The 5,987-nt window shown below is 42.3% G+C and overlaps 1 long non-coding RNA gene across 1 annotated transcript; it reads left to right on the top strand.

Annotated features, from left to right (window-relative positions):
• The first annotated feature begins 237 nt into the window (after positions 1–237).
• On the top strand, positions 238–3,967 carry LOC310673791. The gene is made up of 2 exons (XR_014509239.1): positions 238–792; positions 910–3,967. It is a non-coding gene; the product is annotated as an uncharacterized lncRNA (long non-coding RNA).
• The last annotated feature ends 2,020 nt before the right edge of the window (positions 3,968–5,987 follow it).

Raw genomic sequence — 5,987 nt, 5'->3', positions numbered from 1 at the left:
ACTCATCTTAAAATGATGATTTTGGTAGTTTTATATTAAGAATTTTTAATATATGCCACGATGAAACTGGAAGTCACAGCAAACAATCAACACAAAACAAATCTTCCCATCTCTTAGTTTTCAAAAGTGTGGCTGGTTTTTAACATTTATCCAGGAAACCGAAATATTTATACAAATAATGTTGCTGTGGTTGTGTTTATTTTTATTTTTTTTTAAGAGTAATCAATAAAACTGGAAAGATCAGGACACCTAGGACTTGGCAATCCCTGTTAATTAGTGTTCTTGGGAAAACCTGCCTGTGATGAAAATAAAGCCCCTGTCGTTAAAACCCACTGCATTTCCTTTTGTGCAGCTGAATGTTGTTAACAATGTTGCATTCTGGTTAAGTAAAAATCTAAAACTGCACTGAAGTGTTAATAATTGGTTCTTGAGCAGATTCCCTAATGCTATTCACTTTTCCCTGCTAATCTTCCTGTGTGAGCTATAACAATGCAGCACCAAGTGAGAAGGAAATGTCAGGTTATGTTACAGGGCCAGCCTCCTGCCCACCCTCCATCTGTGCTGATGTCAGTGCTTATTGGAACATATGCTGCCTGTTGCTCACTGGCCATCTGTTAGCTGAGCTGATGAAGTGTTCCAGTTACTGTGGCAACGGAACCCTTGATTGCTAGTGGCACCACAAACATTTTCTGCTCGGGTTTCACTTTTATCCCTGCTCAGGAATGGCAGGAGAGGGAAGGCTGTGCGTTACAACTGCCCGGCCTGTCCACCGCCACCTCTTCCAGATCCCAGGTTAAAATAGTTATTAGGGCAGGAATTTAAGGCACATGTTTGTAAGGTACACTGCAAACCTTGGAGCCATTAAGCTGGCTTTTAAAAGCAAGGTGTTTATATTTCTTGCTTTCCTAGTTGCAGTTATCACCTAAGAAGCTTCACAGCCGTTGTAATGGAAAGATACCCGCTGGCCTCCAGTTCATCAAAGGCCTTCCACCCATGGAAAGTGGTTTCTACGCACAGAGTGATGCTCCTTTCGGATTCAATTCTACTCATATAAAAGGGTGCTGTGCAATATATATATATCCTTGGGGAAGGCACATGATCCTCCAGTTCCACACATATATCACAAAACAGATGGCACCTGTTTCCTTCTCCCTGAACAGGTGATCGTTGCTGACAATGCCAATCACTGGTTCATTGGGGAGAACCCTGCGTATCCAGTTGTTGTCTTTTTGGTTCTGTGACCAATATTTTTCATGTTTAATGTATGGAGGAAACAGTTACAAAAGACGTGATTCTTTGTGGGATCTATTTTGTTCACCAGATTTTTGAGAAAGTAACTGGATCCCATGTTTTAGCTTCACTACTCTGACACTTCCCAAAGTACAAAGGCCTTCTCTCCTTTTTCTCATAGTAACCCTAGGTAAACCAAGACCCACAGTAGCTATCACAGCTTGCTCATGGCTACCCGAGGCCATGTTCCAGTATGACAAAGAGGCAAAAATTCTAAATATCATAAAGGAATTTAGGATGGAACTGGCTGGATGGGTACCTGGAACAAGATGTAAGTGTTGTTGAACTGACTGGGAACAGTGACCACAGTACTGTCAGATTTGGCATATCTTTAAGTAGGCATTTGCCAAGGAAATCCAACACAAGTGCATTTGACTTCCAAAGAGGAAACTTCTCCAAAATAAGAAGATTGTTATAAAGGGAAGTTGAAAGGCAAAGTCAAGAGGGGCACATCTCTCAAAAATGCTCAGGAGTTGTTTAAAAGCAGAATATTAAAAGCTCCGCTAGAATGCATGCCAGAGATCAAGAAAGGTACCACTAGGGCCAAGAGGTTACTTAAGATTAAAATCAAGGGTAACAGCTGTATCCTACAGTGCAGCTCTCTTGCCAGCCTCCCCCACCCAAGCACCCTCAAAATCAGTTCTGGAGGGTTAGGGGGACACCAGAGCAGATTTTAGAGCTATAGCTCTAAGCCAGGCATGGCCAAACTTGGCCCTCCAACTGTTTTGGGACTACAATTTCCATCTTCCCTGACCACTGGTCCTGTTAGCTAGGGATGATGGGAGTTGTAGTCTGAAAACAGCTGGAGGGCCAAGGTTGGCCATGCCTGCTCTAAGCTGTTTTAGAGCTATTTTGTGTGTGTGTGTGTTGGAAGCCGCCCAGAGTGGCTGGGGAATAATAATAATAATAATAATAATAATAATGCGCAGGAAGGAGAGGAAAAAGAAGTCCTGTTGCGTAAACATTGGATGCACCCCCAAATATCCCCATCCCTGTGTTCGGAAGGATTACCTCTTAGTTAAATATGTTTAGAAGTGAAGCCTAAATTCTGTTATTGCTGTTGTTATTTTGCAAGCGTATCATACCAATCCCCCATTATGCACATTGTACTCGAATGGTCTAAAGAACAGATAGTACTCCTTTCTTTATCTTTAGAGCTCTCATTGGCACCAAAATTGGGTGCTTCAAGCAAATATTAGATAGAATGCAAGTCCTCCGTTGTTTCAATACGACAACACGGAAAAGAAGAGAGGGGCACTCCTGATTAATGAACCTTGCTTATTGACCCAGGTGATTGTGCTAGACGATAACTTTCCATTTACTCTCTGCTGGTGCTCCTCACTGCTCGGTTCACAGTTCTTCCCTTCTGCACTCCTGCCCTTTGCATGACCTCATCTGCTCCGATGATCTTTCGTGCCACCACCACTTGATACTCCTCGCTCTCTTCCTCGCTTCCCCCTCCCGGCAATCACTTCTTGAATGGCTTGCTCCTTTCTCCTGCTGCGTTCACACACAAGGTGCTCAATTTTATTCCTAGTCCTCCTCCCTACCCCATCCCATTCAGGAGAAACCATTTGCTACTAGGCTAAACACTCCCAATACTCATCTTGTATGAAACCAAGCAAGATTGGGCACCTGTGGCAGTTCAGCTAAAGCAGTATGTAAGTTGGCAATTGCATGGGAGTTTCTACAGGATCAGAAGTCACAACGGAGATTCAAACACATGGTCATTTATATTTGGTTATAGCAGTCCTACCACTGGTAATGAATTGGGCACTGTGTTATATCTGACCACTGTGAAGTAAGTGGTTCATTTCCTAACCCAGGGTTTCCCAAAGTCAGCCCTCCAGCTGTTTTTGGCCTACAACTCCCATCATCCCTAGCTTTCAGGACCACTGGTCAGGGATGATGAGAATTGTAGTCTCAAAACATCTGGAGGGCCGAGTTTGCCTGTGCCTGTCTTAAAAGAGCTGGAGTCCAAGTTTGGGAAACCCTGTCCCAACCAATGGTTTGTCTTCAACATAACCCCCTAGAAAAGAGGTAAGGAGCAAATGTGCCCCCCCCCAGCCTTCTCCTTTTAGCTCTGACAATGGGCATTCATTGTGATCTGCTTGCAAGGTGTTAATATGCCTTCCTGTTAATCATTCATTCATCCCATACTTTCATTTCCCCTATCACTTTCCTAACCGCAAAGAAGTCTGTGTTTGCTTTGTTTTTAAGTGGATCTATCGTACTAGGGCAACAGAACACTTTAATCCACTTTAATTGCACAAACCTACATTTCCAGCGTGAGGCTGAATTCCTTTTGTAAAATAGTGACAGTCTGGAGGCACCCCAAGTAAGCCTGAAAGCCATGCCTGTATTTAGAAAACGGTTACTACAGCTGCAGGTCATATTTAGAAGGCAGCACATATCATCTGGAAATCAACCCTGCCTGCTATCTCCTTTTTATTTCTAATTTAGTAGCAGCTATGCTTTCTCACTGGCTTAGATATAAGGGCAAAGGTCTCAGTTCACTGATCAGGGAGATCACCTTATTTGACTATAAACCAAGTGTACATTTGAAGAGCTGTCATGAAGTTGCTTATAAATATAACAGAAGTTTTTTTATTCACATTTTTGTTCATTGTTTCTGAGCAATGTGTTTAAATGCAATAAGTAGACTACTTGAAAGGCCTTTCTAAAGATCAATGGATGTTCATTAGTGTTTATAATAAGTTTGTTTTTATGTGGATATTCGTTTTTATTGGTGTTGTTGTTGTTACAGAACATGACCCATAGGGTGTTGTTAATGGATGGTTAATGAATGTCAAAATGAATACATTAAAAAGGATTCATTTGGGAGCAAATCTTGGATTTGTTGACATCACTGAGTCCATTAGCATTCATTACAAGTACAAAAATTTTCTCAGTATTGCCTGATGTAGGAGTGGCAGACAGATTGCTCAAACCCCAATGACTGCATCATAAACACATTGTGAACTGGTAAGTTACAACTAAATTGTTTAGTCTGGTCCCTGTAATTAACAAGGTTTGCATAACATTTTCATGTTCTTGTTATGGCAGCCTGCTGTTGGTGAACATACCCCTAGGCTGCAGTCTCAGGTAATCCTAAACCTACCTGGGCATAAACCCGGTTAAATTCAGTGGGACTTAGGGTCAGAATTAATCATAATGATAATATTTTTTTATTTATACCCCGCCCTTCCCAGTTCAGAAACCCGGGCTCAGGGCGGCCAACAACAAATTTTAAACACTAAATTGTAATACAACATAAAAGCAGCATAAAATACAGTATAAAAGCATGAATAACAATAAAATTCAAAGTTCAAAAATCAATTTGAGGGAAATCCATCCAATAAACATTAGATAGTCACCAGCAATTCTGAACATCCTTACCAGGATGCAAGTCCCATTAAACCCAATGGATCTTACTTCTGAGCAACAATAATAATGAATAATGACTATTATTAATTTATTATTTCTATGTCACCCCTCTGACTGGGTTGTCCCAGACACTCTGGGTGGCTCCCAACAGAATATTAAAAACATGATAAAACATCGAACATAAAAAACTTCCCTAGACAGGGCTGCCTTCAGATGTCTTCTAGAAGTCAGATATTTGCTTATTTCCTTGACATCTGATGGGAGGGCATTCCACAGGGCAGGCGCCACAACCAAGAAGGCCCTCTGCCTGGTTCCCTGTAACCTCACTTCTCGCAATGAGGGAACCACAAGAAGGCCCTCAGTGCTCAATCTCAGTGTCTGGGCTGAACAATGAGGGTGGATACGCTCCTTCAGGTATGCAGGGCCAAAGCCATTTAGGGCTTTAAAGCTGAGCACCAACACTTTGAATTGTGCTCAGAAATGTACTGGGAGCCAACGTAGATCCTTTAAGACCAGTGTTATATGGTCCCGGCAACCGCTCCCAATCACCAGTCTAGCAGCCGCATTCTGGATTAGTTGTAGTTTCTGAGTCACCTTCAAAGGTGGCCCCATTTAGAGCGCATTTCAGTAGTCCAAGCGGGAGATAACCAGAGCATGTAACACTCTGGCTAGACAGTCTGCAGACAGGTAGGGTCTCAGCTGGTGTTCCAGATGGAGCTGATAGACAGCTGCCCTGGACACAGAATTAACCTGCACCTACATGGACAGCTGTGAGACCAAAATGACTCCCAGGCTGTGCACCTGCTTCAGGGGCACGGTTACCCCATTCAAGATCAGGGAGACCCCCCACCCCCACCCACACCCTGACCCCCAAGAACAGGACTTCTGTCTTGTCAGGATTCAGCCTCTGTTAGCCGCCATCCATCCTCCAACCGCCTCCAGACACATAGTACCTTCACTGCCTTCACTGGTTCTGATTTAAAGAAGTGGTAGAGCTGGGTATCATCCACATACTGGTGAACACCCAGTAAACTGCTTTGAGATTTTTTCTAAAAAATATAATGCAGTATAGAACTGATAATAATAATAATAATAATAATAATAATAATAATAATAATAGTAATAATAATGCATAGGATTGTGCAGTTAGGCTGGATGACAGCTTCTTGCTACATCTAATTATCTTCTTAGATTTAGACCTATACCTAGGCATACACAAGTTACTTTTTAGTATAGTACCCAAAGTTAAACAATATGGGGTCTCTCAAATTTCAGCAGGGAGAGAATTCCATAGACCTAGTACCGTGGTA

Source organism: Podarcis tiliguerta, assembly GCF_965153285.1.
Source record: "Podarcis tiliguerta genome assembly, chromosome: 3".
In the NCBI taxonomy this organism is placed as follows: Eukaryota; Metazoa; Chordata; class Lepidosauria; order Squamata; family Lacertidae; genus Podarcis; species Podarcis tiliguerta.
Note: the sequence above shows the minus strand (reverse complement) of the source record. Positions and strands in the feature narration are given on the sequence as shown.